Source organism: Salmo salar, chromosome 26 (assembly GCF_965601325.2).
Source record: "Salmo salar chromosome 26, fSalSal1, whole genome shotgun sequence".
In the NCBI taxonomy this organism is placed as follows: domain Eukaryota; kingdom Metazoa; phylum Chordata; class Actinopteri; order Salmoniformes; family Salmonidae; genus Salmo; species Salmo salar.
Window position 1 is genome coordinate 452185 of NC_138316.1, and position 18008 is coordinate 470192.

General features: G+C 42.5%; 1 long non-coding RNA gene across 2 annotated transcripts in view; it reads right to left on the bottom strand.

Annotated features, from left to right (window-relative positions):
- Positions 1 to 18008, bottom strand: part of LOC106603688 (uncharacterized) — a 38127-nt gene that overhangs the window by 12814 nt on the left and 7305 nt on the right. Inside the window, exon 5 of one of the 2 annotated variants that reach the window (XR_001328471.3) lies at positions 13763 to 14592. The exons of the other annotated variant lie outside the window; for it this stretch is intronic. This is a non-coding gene — a long non-coding RNA (uncharacterized LOC106603688). Of the gene's footprint in view, positions 1 to 13762; positions 14593 to 18008 lie in introns of those variants that run through there. 2 annotated transcript variants of the gene reach the window in all.

Here is an 18008-nt window from a genome sequence, read left to right on the forward strand (position 1 = left end):
ATGGTCCTTGTTTCTTAGGCTACATATTTTAATATGGGCAATTTTTTTGCACTTTTCTGAGTTACTTGATTGTTTTTAATGCTTTACTGGGAAGCTTATCAGAGGTAGACTTACTCATGTTATTTACATTGGAGCTGACAGTGCAGGTTGAGCTACAGAAAGTGGTCTTCCTACTATTGTACAGCCAGTTGAATCCTGTGGCGCGTTATTCAAATCCTTAGATATGCTATTACTTCAATTTTTCAAAAATATGACTATTTTACACCATTTTAAAGATAAGACTCTCGTTAATCTAACCACACTGTCCGATTTCAAAAAGGCTTTACAACGAAAGCAAAACATTAGATTATGTCAGCAGATTACCGAGCCAGAAATAATCAGACACCCATTTTTCAAGCTAGCATATAATGTCACATAAACCCAAACCACAGCTAAATGTAGCACTAACCTTTGATGATCTTCATCAGATGACAACCCTAGGACATTATGTTATACAATACATGCATGTTTTGTTCAATCAAGTTCATATTTATATAAAAAACAGCTTTTTACATTAGCATGTGACTAGCATGTGACTAGCATTCCCACCGAACACTGCCGGTGAATTTACTAAATTACTCACGATAAACGTTCACAAAAAGCATAACAATTATTTTAAGAATTATAGATACAGAACTCCTCTATGCACTCGATATGTCCGATTTTAAAATAGCTTTTCGGTGAAAGCACATTTTGCAATATTCTCAGTAGATAGCCCGGCATCACAGGGCTAGCTATTTAGACACCCAGCAGGTTTGCGGGGGGTATGCTAGTTCTGAACGTCACATGCTAATGTAAAAAAGCTGGTTTTTGATATAAATATGAACTTGATTGAACAAAACATGCATGCATTGTCTAACATAATGTCATAGGGTTGTCATCTGATGAAGATCATCAAAGGTTAGTGCTGCATTTAGCTGTCTTCTGGGTTTTTGTGACATTATATGCTAGCTTGAAAAATGGGTGTCTGATTATTTCTGGCTTGGTAATCTGCTGACATAATCTAATGTTTTGCTTTCGTTGTAAAGCCTTTTTGAAATCGGACAGTGTGGTTAGATTAACGAGAGTCTTGTCTTTAAATAGCTGTAAAATAGTCATATGTTTGAGAAATTGAAGTAATAGCATTTCAAAGGTTTTGAAAATCGCGCCACAGGATTCAACTGGCTGTTACGTAGGTGGGACGCTTGCGTCCCACCCTAATCAACAGCCAGTGGAATCGCGTCGCACGAAATGCAAAACCTCATAAATGCTATAACTTCAATTTCTCAAACATATTACTATTTTACACCGTTTTATAGATACACCTCTCCTGAATCGAACCACGTTGTCCGATTTCAAAAAGGCTTTACAGCAAAAGCAAAACATTAGATTATGTTAGGAGAGAACCCAGCCAGAAATAATCACACAGCCATTTTCAAAGCAACTAGATGCATCACAAATACTCAAAACACAGCTAAATGCAGCACTAACCTTCGACAATCTTCATCAGATGACAATCTTAGGACATCATGTTACACAATACATGCATTTTTTGTTCGATAAAGTTCATATTTATATATAAAAACAGCATTTTACATCGGCGCGTGACATTCAGAAAATCTTTTCCCTCAAATGCTTCCGATGAATCAGCACTACAATTTACAAAATTACTATTCGAAAACATTGTTAAAATGTAATATTGTCATTCAAAGACTTATAGATTAACATGTCTTGAATGCCACTGCTTTGCCAGATTTAAAAATAACTTTACTGGGAAATCACACTTTGCAATAAACGACGTGGTATACCCAGCAAAATAGGCTAGGCTATACATGTTGGAGCCATCTCGGAACGATCAACCATCAAAAATACTATTGTAAATAAAACCTTACCTTTGATTATCTTTATCAGAAAGCACTTCCAGGAATCCCAGGTCCTTAACAAATGTAGTTTTGTTCGAAAAAGTTAATCATTCATGTCCCAATTGTTAGCGCGCTCCGAAGGCTACTGAAAATGTACCGTGCTGAGTAGGACTTGTCGTCACGAATGTAAAAAAAAATAATATTTAAGTTCGTTCAAACATGTCAAACGTTGTATAACATAAATCTTTAGGGCCAGAGCTTCAATAATATTCCATGGGGACGTTTGCATTGTCTTTCAAAACGTTTCGAAAGGGGAGGGTAGCCATGGGCGGCCGCGTCATAATGGTAAATGGCCCTCCACCTGTGACCACTTTCCACAGCCTCTCTTTCAGTCAGTTTTGATAGTAGGAGACTCAAACGACTTTGTAAAGACTGGGGACATCTAGTGGAAGCCTTAGGAAGTGCTAAATGATTCATAAGCCCCTGTGTGTTTCAATGGCAAATGTTTGAAGTGATATCCACACATCAGATTTCAGTTTCCTGTCAGGATTTGTCTCAGGGTTTTGACTGCCATATGAGTTCTGTTATACTCACAGACACCATTCAAACTTTAGGGTGTTTTCTATCCAAATCAAACAATTATATGCATATTCTAGTTACTGGGCAGGAGTAGTAACCAGATTAAATCGGGTACGTTTTTATCCGGCCGTGCAAATACTGCCCCCTATCCCCAACAGGTTTTAAAACATAAAAGTACAAGATGGAGATTAAAAATATGAAAATAAACTTCTATAAGAAAAACGCACACTCACAGTTTATAATAAAAAGTTAATGTAATGTGCATTTAAACTGTCTTACCGGCACCAAAACATTTAACTGGAGTTCTCTCTGCAATTAATTCCAGGAGTGTGGAGCATGATATTCAAATGCCGTTTTGCTTAATTATCTCAGAGTGAATCTCTAGCACTAGCATGTCCTGTGACCGAGTCTGATAAATACTGTTTGAACACTGGATTTTTGAGGTAAGATAATTAGGAAGTTTCTGTAAGTGTCACAGAAATAGCCGTGTTGAAGTGACCAAATCGCAGGCGGGATGTGAATACTCATCTTTTAATGGTAAAGAATCAAGCAAACACGAAAAAACAATAAACAAGAACGACTCAAGACAGGCTATACTTACAAAAATAGCAGTGCTAACGAAAACAACCCACAACCCCAAGAGAAAAACACACACCTAATATATGACTCCCAATCAGGAACAACAATATCCAGCTGTTCCTGATCGGGAGCCACACAGACTAACACAGAAACAGAACAACTAGAAACTACATACAACACACAACCTCTGCCACGTCCTGACCAATACTAAACAACACTCCCTCTGCTGGTCAGGACGTGACAGTAAGACAGCGTTATAGACAAATATCAACCAGTGTCTGGCCTTCTAAAAGTCAGGGAGTCCCAGCCAACCGAAGTGTACAAAAAAGGCAATGATGTGTGCAAAAGTTTGCACCAGTAACAAAGTGCAACGCTGCATGATACACTGCATCCAAATTCTTCAGTACTGATGTTGATTCATGCATATATAAAACATCACCACAATCAAGCACTGACATAAAAGTGGCCTGTACAATTTCCTTTCTGTGCTGTGATGACAGACAAGATTTTTTTCTATAAAAAAAGAACATTTTCAATTCCAGCTTCTTTACCAGCTCAGTTATATGAGTTTTAAAAGAGAGATTATCATCTAACCAAATTCCAAGGTATTTATAGGTGGGAACACGTTACAAAAGAGAGCCATCATGGGTAGTAATGTTCAGGTTTTCCAATTGTATAATTTTGGATCGTGAAAATACCATACACTTAGTTTTACTTGAATTAAGCACCAGCCTAACACGGAACCCAAACCGTCTGCGCACGTGCGCCATCGTGCATAAATTTATTTTGTCCCCCCACACCAAATGCGATCACGACACCAAGGTTAAAATATCAAAACAAACTCTGAACCAATTACATTAATTTGGGGACAGGTCGAAAAGCATTAAACATGTTGGCAATTTAGCTAGCTAGCTTGCACTTGCTAGCTAATTTGTCCTGGGATATAAACATTGAGTTGTTATTTACCTGAAATGCACAAGGTCCTCTACTCCAACAATTAATCCACAAATAAAACGGTCAACCGAATCGTTTCTAGTCATCTCTCCTCCTTCCTGGCTTTTTCTTCTCTGGACTTTGTTGTGATTGGCAACTTTCATAAATTAGGTGCATTACTGCCACCGACCTCATTCGTCTTCCAGTCACCCACGTGGGTATAACCAATGAGGAGATGGCACGTGGGTACTTGTTTCTATAAACCAATAAGGAGATGGGAGAGGCAGGACTTGCAGCGCGATCTGCGTCACAAATAGAACTGACTTCTATTTTAGCCCTCGGCAACGCAGATGCTTGTTGGCGCATGTGAGCAGTGTGGGTACAATAATTGAATAACATAGATTTCTAAATGTATTTTGTAATGCTCGCGCACAAGATGCGAGCGGTGTAGTCAGGGTATAAGATCTACAAGTGCATCTTGAAACAATTGAAAGTCAAACTGCAGGAATGCTTGAGCGAGTGATGGGGTTGTGACATATAGTACTGTGTCATCAGCATATAAATTAAGTTCCTTTTTTTCACTGAGTTAGAGATATAATTTATGTATATAGTGAATAATAAAGGACCTAAAATCAAACCTTGTGGAACTCCTTTGTGAACAGTGACATCTGATTTGACTCCATGTGCAATAATAGCCTGAGATCTATAACTGAGATAATTCTGAAACCACAAACATATATCGGAGGCCAACCCCAGTGAGGTCAGTCTCTTCAGCAGAAGAGAATGATCAATGGTACCGAAAGCCTTTGACAGGTCAACAAACAAAGCAACACAGTTCAACTTCTTATCCAAAGCTCTTACAATATCATTTACAACCAGTGTGGTGGCTGTAATAGTACTGTGCCCAGGTCTAAAAGCGGACTGAAATTTGTTCAGTGTGCATATGTCAGACAAGAAAGAGCGCAGCTGTACATTGACAAATGACTAACATTTTTGCAAGACAAGACAGCTTAGAGATTGGTCAATAATTATCAAGGTCACCAGTATCCCAGCACATAGGCAGTGTTCCAAATCTTAGGTATGACCCCAGATGTCAACGTGAGTTAAAAATATGAGTAAGAACACCAGAGGTAAGTGGTGCAGCTCTAGCCAGCAACCCTGGGTCAAGTTTGTCAGCCCCTGTTGTTTTCTTAGTGTCTATGGCTAGCAAGGCATAAATAACTTTCTCCTCTGTGAAGAGGCTTAGTGAGAAACCCTGACCATCAGCATCAGCATACTCATGCATAATACCTTCATATGCATCTTTTCTTCCTTCTCCCTCCATCATATATTTTGATTTGTTTAACCCTTTTGGTTACTACATGATTCCATATGTGTTATTTCACAGTTTTGATGTCTTCACTATTATTCTACAATGTATTATTCGACAATGTAGAAAATAGTAAAAATAAAATAAAAACCCTTGAATGAGTAGGTGTTCTAAAACTTTTGACTGGTAATGTAGATAATTGTATCCCCCAGGGAAGTGTCATTAGTCATTTGTTGTTCTCCATTATGATTGACGACGTATGTCTCTTTTGCCTGATCAGTGTTTGTAGCTGAAAAGCTTTTGGTGGATTTTTGTCTCCAATTACCTTTGTTTCATCTGGCTGTGAAACATTGGACAATAGTGAAATATTGCATACAGAGTTTTTAAGGAGTCATTCAAAACAGGTCTACTGAAACTCTTGACGCCTACTTGGATATACCTGGGTACCAGTGGAGGCTCCTCAGAGGAGGAAGAGGAGGACCATCCTCCTTTTTTTAAATTGTAAAACATTTAAGAAGTTATCCTTTTTAGATAAAACTACTAAATATAATCACGTCACCAAATAATTGATTAAAACACACTATTTTTCAAAGAAGGTCTACAGTAGCCTCAACAGCACTCTGTAGGGTAGCACCATAGTGTAAACTTACACAGTAATTATGACAACTTCCGAAGGACGTTCTCCAACCTAACAGAGCTCTTGCAGCATGAACTGACATGTTGTCCACCCAATCAAAGGATTAGAGAATGAATCTAGTACTGAAAGCTTAAGCTATAGCCGGCTAGCACTGCAGTTCATAGGATGAGGTGAGTAGTTTACTCAAAGAGAGAGAAAAAGAGTAGTTGAACAGTTTTGAACTAATGCATTTCTTCCTAAGTGAAGGAGAAGCAAGCAAGAAATATATATATAGAGAGATTGTAATTTTTTTCCAGTTTCACTTAGCTAGTTTAGCCTAACGTTACTGAAATACACCTGCTCAAGCAGAGGGATGCTATGTTAGCCAGTTGGCTATGACTATCCAACACAACACTGGAACTCTTCCAAGTCAAGGTAAGCTTTTGGTTTTAGTCATTTATTGCCACCGGAGCCCGCCAGTGTAACTGCTTATTGACTGTACACTGTTCTATTAGCTATGCTGACTATGACATTACTTTAGCTAATATAGTGACAACGATGTAGGCTGTGTGTAGCGGTTTGTCTTGGAAATATTTTTTTGCCTGGTCGTATACAGCTGCTGTGTTGTGCATTGAAGTCCACAAGCGAAGGGAAGAGGTGAGAGGAGAAGAGTGCATAGATGCGAGAAGGAATACAATGTGGCTGTGTTTCTAAAACCTCTACAGGATCGGTGTCCCCCCCCGCGGGACAGTTGAGCTAACATGTGCTAATGTGATTGGCATGAGGTTGTAAGTAACAAGAACATTTCCCAGGATGTAGACATATCTGTTATAGGCAGAAAGCTTAAATTCTTGTTAATCTAACGGCACTGTCCAATTTACAGTAGCTATTACAGTGGAAGAATACCATGCTATTGTTTGAGGAGAGTGCACAGTTATGAACTTGAACATGTATTAATAAACCAATGAGGCACATTTGGGCAGACTTGATACAACCTTTTGAACGGGAATGCAATGGTTCATTGGATGAGTCTAAAACTTTGCACATACACTGCTGCCATCTAGTGGTCAAAATCTAAATTGTGCCTAAGCTGGAATAATACAATGTGGCCTTTCTCTTGCATTTCAAAGCTGATGGAAAAAAAAACATTAATTTCACATTTCCACAAACTTCAAAGTGTTTCCTTACAAATGATATTAAGAATATGTATATCCTTGCTTCAGGTCCTGAGCTGAGCAAATCCTTAGATTTGAGTATGTCATTTTAGGTGAAAATTGAAAAGGGTCCGATCCTTAAGAGGTTTTAAGCGTGATCAGGGGTGTATTCATTCCGCCGATTCTGTTGAAAAACGTTTCTTAACATCTGTCACTGTCTGTCACCTCAAATTTGTCTGTCAACCTATGTGCACCTACTTGAATGGAATATGAATGAGAGTCATCCAATATGTTGTAATAGAAATAAGGCCATGCTCATGAAAAAAAATCTGTCCTCCCTCATCTTAAACGGCACTGACCACCACTGCTGGGCACCCTACTTTGCACTGGGGCCTGCACTGGGGTATTACCTGAGCAGACGCCTACCTACTGTTGCTTTTATCCTTCCACTTGACATTGTGCCTTGGACATTTTTGGACTACTGCCAAACTTGAACTCCACTTGGATTTACTCTTTTTGGACTTTCCACCGGCCTGTACTGGAAACTACATCCCCTCAAAGGTGTTTCTCTCCTGGCTATCCTACTGGTAACACGGCCTCCGTTACGTTGCTTTTTTGATGGGTCTCAGCATTTAATCGCATTGAGCAAGTCACCACTCTCTCCTTGCTGTTATGTTGGCCAATTTTGTGCCTTGGTTGTGTTAATTGTGGGTCCTAGTGCTGGCTGGTTTCTAGTCTGTGGTTGGGTTATAGCTTGCTGTTGTGGTCCAACAAACTGTGTGATTCAGTCTTACTATCACACTGTGTGGATTGATAGAATTTTAGCTGATTCCTCGACAACCTATTTTATTGGATTTTAACTGAATTTTTCCAAAATGGCGTCTACCACTTTCCTCCAAACTGACTTTTTCCAGATAGGCCGGCCAAATTTCCAATGTGGTAACTGTCAGTTTATTGAAGAATATATGTCTGAGTTGGACGTCCAGAGTAATCAAATAGAGACATTAAAGTGTATCCTGGATAGGTCCCACTCTAAGACCTTTTCTACTCCTCAGCTTGGTCATCGTACCACTGCACCACACGCTACCGTGTTGCCACTCTCTGAACGACTGGCCAGAGCTGCCCTGCAGAGACCCCTCCCTAGTGCAGTCTCCTCTCCCCTGCCATCTCAACTGTCCTTCACATCCTACCCCAACCTCTCATCCCGCTGTCGCTGTTGGCATAACTTTTATTGACAATTTAGATACTTTTTGGAAACAAAAGATGCTCTACAGGGATGATGGACTCCACCCAAACCATCCAGGAGACTGGACCCTCTCTTCCTACAGTATTTCAAGGCTGAGTTAAGATATTGACTCAGAGACAGACCAAGCCCTGCTCAGGTAATATCTCTAATCCACTCCACTAAGCGTTATTGTCAATACTGTATTTCACTGCCAGGGGTGTTTTCAGTTGTAATGTTGTACCCGCTCATTTGAACTCCACTCTTAGATCTGCTCTTCTTAGCTCAAATGAGGAGCCCACTGTGGTCTGCTCACCCAGTGCTTTTAGTCCAAATGTGAATTACATTCAATTTAACACCCCGGTTTTCAAATCACGTAGAGTGCTTAGGCTGTTGCATGATAGCAACCAAAGCCCATGGAAGTCAGTTTATAACATTCTATCATTGCTTACTCTGGGAGTTCCTCATATTGGCATTGGCTGCGGCCTCAGGTCCTATGGTGTTAACCTTGGAAAAGTAATCTCAATTTCCTCTCCTTTGTCTTTTACTAATAGGGATACACCAAATGGTGCAGTTCTATGCAGTCTTAAAGCCATACGGTCACACTCTGACCTAGGAGAGCTGTGTTTTCTCTGTTTAGTTTAGGTCGGGGTGTGATAGGTGGGTGAGCATTCTATGTTTTTTGTGTCTATGTTTAGTTCTTGTTTTTCTATGTCTATGTTGAGTTTTGGGATGATCTCCAACTAGAGGCAGCTGGTTCGTGTTGTCTCTAATTGGAAATCATATTTAAGTTGGGGTTTGTCTATGGGGTTTTGTGGGTAGTTGTTTTCTGTTTTGTTCCTTGTAACCTGACGGAACTGTTGACGGTCGTTTTGTTGTTTTGATTTAGTGTTTTCATTAAAGTAAAATATGAGCACTTTACACGCCGCGCCTTGGTCCCCTTTGTGTAACTCCCTCCAGTAACCACGAGCACAACCGTTCCTTGATTTTAACTGGCGGCTTTATTCTGTAGTTTAGTCAGAATTATCACCTTCCTTGAGAACTATAAAGTAAATGAAAATACAGTTTAAGCACACTCTTACACCTTCTTGTCTTATGAGTGACTTATTAGCTTGGTATAACTCTAAAGTAATTACATACATAAACAGTGACTTATTAGCTTGGTATAACTCTGAAGTAATTACATACATAAACAGTTTAGCCGGAGCTATAACAGTATCAGATTGAGCACACGAATAAAGGAAAAAATACCTCATTGGCTGCTTATTACAGAAGGGAGGAAATCAAACTTCACACTTATATTCCTGGCATGAATTCACGCTTCATCCTAACATACACATATCAACCTTTACGAACTACACCCGGTAACATGAAAACTTAGCTAACATCGCACGGGAAAGCCTTCACCCCCAAAGATGTGTTGCTACGATAATGATCCCCGTTACAACAGTTATTAGCCACGTAGTTCCACCTGTCTTATCATTTCCCCCGTATGGCGAACACGTAAACAATTCAAACAAAAAACAACGACATAGTCTTACAGATTAACTGTCAGTTACACTTTGTACGACCCTTGTTACAGAACTACCCACCATGACTGGTTCAAGCGGCGTGCCCGGGCAGAGATGGACACCTGGTCACACATGGAATGGATGGAGAGAAGAAACTGGACTTGGGGGCAACTCATTGACAGATATCGGAGCCTACCGGGGAAGAACGAGAGGCAGCCCCCCAAATTTCTTTTGGGGGGGGGCACACGGGTAGTTTGGCTGGGCCAAGGGGTGAGCCCTGAGCCAACTCCCTGTGCTTATTGTGGTGAGCATGTGCTTTGAGCACTCGGTCCTCAGTGCGACTCCCCAGTCGGGTGAGACCGATTCAAGCTCCCCGTAGGAACCCTCCGGTGTTAATCCATAGAGAAGAGGCTGGGGATGCTGTGGATGGCCCACCTGATGGGGTTTCAGGATCAACAGCCGGTGAAATTGCAGGGCGCCAAATTCAAACAGAAATCCCATAATTAAAATTCCTCAAACATACAAGTATTATATACCATTTTAAAGATACATTTCCTGTTAATCCAGCCGCTGTTTCAGATTTCAAAAAGGCTTTACGGCGAAAGCACACCTTGTGATTATGTTAGGACAGCGCCTAGCCACAAAACACCATACAGACATTTTCCAGCCAAGGAGAGGACTCACAAAAGTCAGAAATAACGATTAAATTAATCACTTACCTTTGAGCTTCATCTGGTGGCACTCCCTGGACTCCATGTTACACAATAAATTTTCGTTTTGTTCGATAATGTCCCTCTTTATGTCCAAAAACCTCAGTTTTGTTGGTGCGTTTAGTTCAGTAACCCAAAGGCAAAAAGCGCCCTCTCAACATCCAGACGGCAAGTCAAAAAAGTCCAATAAAAGTTTGTAGAAACATGTCAAACGATGTATAAAATCAATCCTCAGGTTGTTTTTGTAATGAATAATCAATAATATTTCAACCGGACAAAAGCTTCGTCAATAGAAAAGGACAAACAAGAAAGGCGCATTCCCGATCACGCGCTGGACTCGTCTGGAAATTTCCACTATCCACTCATTGGAAGTGCTGTATCTCCCTAATTTTTCAGAATAAAAGCCTGAAACAACGCCTAAAGACTGGCCACATGTAGAAGAAGCCATAGAGATCGTGAACTGGGTCCTAAGTCTTTGTATGGTGGATAGGCTTTCAATGGAAAAACAGCCTTTCAAAATAATAGTCTTCCTGGATGGATTTTCCTCAGGTTTTCGCATGCCATATCAGTTCTGTTATACACAGACATTATTTTAACAGTTTTGGAAACTTTAGAGTGTTTTCTATCCAAATCTACCAATTATATGCATATCCTAGTAGCAGGCAGTTTAATTTGGGCATGCTTTTCATCCAAAATTCTTGTTAAGTTAAAGCGAATGAAACAAAATGAATAAATACACACAAAAATATATACAAAATATAGCTACCACGCCTTAATAATCTAATATGACTATGTCCACTGTCTTCGCTAAATGACTCTATCATGGCATTGTCTCTATTGTCATATCTAAGGTGATCCTACTTGAAGGTGGGTAGTTAAGGCACTCTCTAAAATGGCACCCTGAATGACAAAGCTTACATTGGAGACACTACAGGGCTGACCTAGGGAACTCTGGAGAAGAGGCTGGGGATGCTGTGGATGGCCCACCTGATGGGGTTTCAGGATCTATTGCCAACTTAGTTAGAGTCCACATTAACAGGTTAGGGGTAAAATAGAAATCTGGATTGTGTTCCTGATAGGCTACAACTGGGGGTGTAGCGATTTTCACATGGGTGCTGTCACGCCAAAACCGTACGTTTATAATCGTTTTCAATCTATAGATATTCTCCAGTTCAACAACCGGCTGTGTCAGTAAAAATCCCACAGTTCGGTCATTACAGCTGCCAAAAAATGGGTTCTTCTGTCGTTGTCCACGGTTTCTCCTGGCAGGCCAAAACAACTGAAAACGTGGTTGAGCAAAAGAACGGCTGTGGTTTCCGCTGTGTCATTGGTTGTGGGCAGGCACTCCAACCAGTTTGTGAATTCGCAAGTCACTGTGAGGAGATACTTGTTGCCTCTTGCTGACCTGGCAACTGGGCCTACCCAGTCAATCAGGGTCAGCCCAGTTGGTTGGGTCGGCGCTGCAAGGGTGCTTTGTGAAGTGGCTTGGAGGGTTGAAACTGGCAGCAAACTAGACACCCCGCACGCATTGTGCCACTTCTTGTTCCATGTGAGGCCAGTGCAACGTTTCACATGTGGCCTTGACCCCCCTTATGGGGTACACATGGCTTGTCATGGGTATGAGCTATCATTACACCCCTCTGTGTTTTATGAACCACCCAGCTTTGTGTGGCGTCGGTTTCTGAAACATAAACCAGTAGGTCATCTACAAGTGTGAGGTGCTGTTTAGTTGCATACAGCGAACGCAATTCGTGTGAGCCTGCCAAACCCAGCTCATACACTGGATGATTGACAGGATCAGACAAGAAAGCCATCAAAGTGGCAAGGGACTCATCTTGGTGTTGCTTAGTATAAATGATAATACAATAATATACTGCTCAAAAAATTAAAGGGAACACTTAAACAACACAATGTAACTCCAAGTCAATCACACTTCTGTGAAACCAAACTGTCCACTTAGGAAGCAACACTGATTGATAATAAATTTCACATGCTGTTGTGCAAATGGAATAGACAACAGGTGGAAATTATAGGCAATAAGCAAGACACCCCCAATAAAGGAGTGGTTCTGCAGGTGGGGACCACAGACCACTTCTCAGTTCCTATGCTTCCTGGCTGATGTTTTGGTCACTTCTGAATGCTGGCGGTGCTTTCACTCTAGTGGTAGCATGAGACGGAGTCTACAACCCACACAAGTGGCTCAGGTAGTGCAGCTCATCCAGGATGGCACATCAATGCGAGCTGTAGCAAGAAGGTTTGCTGTGTCTGTCAGCGTAGTGTCCAGAGCATGGAGGCGCTACCAGGAGACAGGCCAGTACATCAGGAGACGTGGAGGAGGCCGTAGGAGGGCAACAACCCAGCAGCAGGACCGCTACCTCCACCTTTGTGCAAGGAGGAGCAGGAGAAGCACTGCCAGAGCCCTGCAAAATGACCTCCAGCAGGCCACAAATGTGCATGTGTCTGCTCAAACGGTCAGAAACAGACTCCATAAGGGTGGTATGAGGGCCCGACGTCCACAGGTGGGGGTTGTGCTTACAGCCCAACACCGTGCAGGAAGTTTGGCATTTGCCAAAGAACACCAAGATTGGCAAATTCGCCACTGGCACCCTGTGCTCTTCACAGATGAAAGCAGGTTCACATTGAGCACGTGACAGACGTGACAGAGTCTGGAGACGCCGTGGAGAACGTTCTGCTGTCTGCAACATCCTCCAGCATGACCGGTTTGGCGGTGGGTCAGTCATGGTGTGGGGTGGCATTTCTTTGGGGGGGCCGCACAGCCCTCCATGTGCTCGCCAGAGGTAGCCTGACTGCCATTAGGTACCGAGATGAGATCCTCAGACCCCTTGTGAGACCATATGCTGGTGCGGTTGGCCCTGGGTTCCTCCTAATGCAAGACAATGCTAGACCTCATGTGGCTGGAGTGTGTCAGCAGTTCCTGCAAGAGGAAGTCATTGATGCTATGGACTGGCCCGCCCGTTCCCCAGACCTGAATCCAATTGAGCACATCTGGGACATCATGTCTCGCTCCATCCACCAACGCCACGTTGCACCACAGACTGTCCAGGAGTTGGCGGATGCTTTAGTCCAGGTCTGGGAGGAGATCCCTCAGGAGACCATCCGCCACCTCATCAGGAGCATGTCCAGGCGTTGTAGGGAGGTCATACAGGCACGTGGAGGCCACACACACTACTGAGCCTCATTTTGACTTGTTTTAAGGACATTACATCAAAGTTGGATCAGCCTGTAGTGTGGTTTTCCACTTTAATTTTGAGTGTGACTCCAAATCCAGACCTCCATGGGTTGATAAATTGGATTTCCATTGATTATTTTTGTGTGATTCTGTTGTCAGCACATTCAACTATGTAAAGAAAAAAGTATTTAATAAGATTATTTCTGTCATTCAGATCTAGGATGTGTGGTTTAAGTGTTCCCTTTATTTTTTTGAGCAGTGTACATTGTCCTCTTTGGAACAGCTTTTTCCAATCAGCCCTAATTAGAAGAGGGAGTGGTTACTGAATTGATTGGACAACACCTACTAAGCAATACTATACACATTAAAAAGTGAAATACTGTAAATATGTTATAAAAAAAATTTACTCCATGCTAGAAGAATCAGAACGCCTATAAAGGTAGTTCTAACATTAAATATGACTGTGCAAAGTGCCAAGAAAAGGAAGCAATATTTTCCATAGTGCACTAGAACACAGCAAACATGGACAACAACAGTCTAAACATAACTGAGGGCAATAGAGCAAAATGTCCACTAGATGACAGCAAATGGACCTATCACGACCCTACAGAAAAGGTGAGAAATCCATATCATCATTTAAACTAGGGTACTTAGTGGCCTGTAGTTAGTAAATTTCAAAACTTTCCCTTTGGTTTAGCCGTTTAAGACGGTCCCCTTTTATAATTGAGGCCGGAACATGATCAATACCCATTGCTTGTAGGGTTGCCATGGTGTAAGGACTTGTAGTGCATTGCCATGGGGTTGTCTTCATTTCCTTCCCTTATGGCGTACTTGTGTTCCGCTAAGTAGTCTTGAAGGTGTCTCTTTATCCGTCCAATGTAGAACACCTTGCACTGTGGACATTCCAATCTGTAGATGACATGAGTGGTTTTGCAGTTAATGAAATGCTTGATGTGATACTACATTTTAGAAGCTGTGTCAACAAAATACTTTTTCTGTGCAATATTTCTGCAATGGTTGCACTGGTTGCATTTAAAAAGGGCCTTGGGTTTGTGGCCTAGCCCCGCTTTTTGAGAGTCACCAGGAAGATAGCTGTGGACTAATTTGTCATTTAGGGTAGGACATCTCTTAATGCTTATGACTGGTGGCGCTGGGAAAACTTGGTGTGGTAGCGTATCGCTTTGGATGACTCCCCAATAATTTTTTATGATTCTTTTAATGTTCTCTGCTTCAGTGCTGTATTTTTTAACAAAGTACACTCTCTCTGATGTACCACATGGCACTCCCCTTCGCAACAAGTTCTCTCTGTCAAGTCGTCCGGCCCTTATACCTACATCTTTCAGGACCTGAGCGCTGTAGCCCTGATTCAAGAAGCGATTCTCCAATTCAGCAGATTTGACACTGTAGTCTGTTTCCTGATCGCACATTCTGCAGACTCTTTGGAATTGGCCATATGGAATGTTCTCTTTTAGCCTTTTGGGGTGAAGGCTGTCTGCCCTCAGAATGGTATTCCCATCTGTAGGCTTCCTAAAGATTGATGTGTGCAAACAACCTTTGTCATTTTTACTGATGTCAACGTCCCAAAAAATGAATGTTATCCTTGCTGTACTCCATAGTTAGTTTGATGTTAGGGTTAATACTGTTAAGGTATTGGTGTAAGGAAATAAGTTAATCTTCTGAGCCGGACCAGAACAGGTAAACATCATCAATATAGCATCTTGTTCCATGTCAGGCCAGTGGACCACCTGTCGCAACATTTCACATGTAGCCTTGACCCCCCCTATGGCCTACACATGGCTTGTCATGGGCATGAGCTATCATTATCCCCCTCTGTGTTTTATGAACCACCCACCTTTGTGTGGCGTCGGTTTCTGGAACATAAATCAGTAGGTCATCCACAAGTGTGAGGTGCCGTTTAGTTACGTACAGTGAACACAGGTTGTGTGAGCCTGACAAAGCCAGCTCATACACTGGATGATTGAAAGGATAAGACAAGACAGCCATCAAAGTGGCAAGGGACTCATCTGGTGTTGCATTGCTACCAGGTCACCATTCAGGAATGATGAGTTACCAACACGTTTTTCGCGGTGCTACATGGCTACACGTTACCGCAGACACCATGGACGCCTCGGTGATCATTGTATCCTGAGTGTCGAACATCCAAATTTCGCCATGCTGTCGGCATGGTCGTTGCCAAGTTTGTCACGACCAGGTGATTTGGAGTGTCCCTTCACTTTCTTCCAATACACCTGTATGTCGTGTTTGGTTATGAGGTTATCACAAGCTAGAATGAGCTCTTTGTTTTTCACTTCTTTGCTACTCAAAGTAGTCATGTGCTTTTGTTTCCAATACGGCAAGTGGCATAAGAAGGTGAGTATGGCATAGTTTGAGTCGGTGCAGATTGCCAGTTCTGACAAGTCGTGTTTCACCGCCATTTGCAGTGTGATAAGTACGCCAGCAACTTCTGCGAACTGGCTGGTCTTGTTGCCTAGCTGAAATTGAAGCTGTTTGCACCGAATGTCGTTGTGCCAAACCAATCCCACACCAGCTTGCAAGTGGTCTAGATGACGGTAAGAACAGCCATCCACAAATGCCATCGGCATGCCAAGACACACATTTTCTTCGAAGTAGTGAGGGTTTGAAGGCAATGGCAGAGCTACGTTATACGTAGGGTGTGCGAAGTCGGGGTGTCATCATCACCACAGCGTTGACACACTGCTGAAGCCCCGCCCAAAGGGAGGTTTTTCACTTTTGCGTAGTTGGCTACCACATCATGGCTCTGCAGCGTCATTAGCCAAGCCGCTATCCAGCTGTTGTGTACAGCACCTTCACGGATTCGTTGCCTTTTCAGAAAAGTCGTTTCTATGATCACCTTTTGTCTGCCGACATAACTGGTGAAGTGCTTGACCGCCCAGACTGTCGACAGCAGCGCTTTTTCGCAGTCTGAGTAATTGTGTTCAGCATGGTTGAGTGTTTTGCTCGTGTAAGCAACCACACGTCTGTCTTGATCGTATTTTTGGTACAACCCAGCACTAAGGCTGAGAAACTGACTTCCAAAAAGAGCGTCTTTGTTGGGGTATACCAGGCAGGGTCACTCAAAAAACAGGTTTTTCAAGGAAGTCACAGCTTCGTCGTGAGTGGCATCCCAAACGAACTTCTGAAGAAGACGGGTCAAAGACTTTGACAAGTCGGCATATTTTTTGATGAATTGACGGGCGTAATTACATACTCCCAAGAAGCTGCGCACCTCATGAAGGTGTGTAGGTGTTTTGATGTTGCAAACTGCTTGGATTCTGCTAGACTGTGGCAGGATGCCCTCAGCACCCACCAGCACCCACCAGCATAGTTTACCTTGGTCCTGCACCATTGTCCTTCCATGATAGCCAACTTAGCCCGTGCCACCCTGAGTTGGGTAAGAACGTGGTCCATCTCGTTGAGGTGATGTGACCAAGTCTCACTCGTCATGTGAACATCATCCACATAGATTATCGTCCCCCTGGTGGCTACGTCTTTGCTTTGTGCAGGAAGATGTTGAACTCTGAGGGGAAGTTCACATACCCGAACAGGCAACAATTGAACGTGAAGAGCTTGTTTGAGAAAGAGAAAGCCAACTTGTGTTGGTCAGGAGTGTCGAATGTCATGGTCCAGGAACCATTTGCCACGTCAACGGTGGAGAAGTAGTTGGAGTTTGCCACCTTTGGCAACTCTTGGTTGCGCTGCGTCACTGGCCAACGAGACAACGGAACCAGCTTGTTTAGTTGTCTATAGTCAATCGTAATACACCATTTACTCATTGGTAAGGCCACATGGGAGCGCTGTACGTACTGTTACATTCCCTGATAATCTGTTTAGCTAATAGGGAGTCGATAATCTCTTTTACCATCGAGTACGCTGCAAGTGGAATTTTGTAGTGTCTCAAACGTTGGAGCAGCTCCGGGTAGCTTAGGAATACGCATCATATGAATACCCGTAACACCGCAATCCATCGAGTCTGTTGACCAGATCTCTCTGTGTTTGTTAAACAATTCCCGCAACTGATGTCGTTCAGTGTCATTGTCAAGTGCGTCTGCCACCGACAGTAGCTGTACATGGAAACCAGGATATGGTTCGGCGACATCGTACGTCTTCATCAGGTGGTGATGGTTGGGGAATCATCGGCTGTTACCTCATCCGTTTTTATCTCACATGCAGAAGGAGATGCGGTATCATCCTCAGTGACGATGGAGTATATCAACAGCTCGTTGTCAGAATCGACATCCAGCCTGAACGTTGATGTGTCGTCAAGTTGCAATACGGAAGTTATTGCGATTGCCTTTGACGGACAA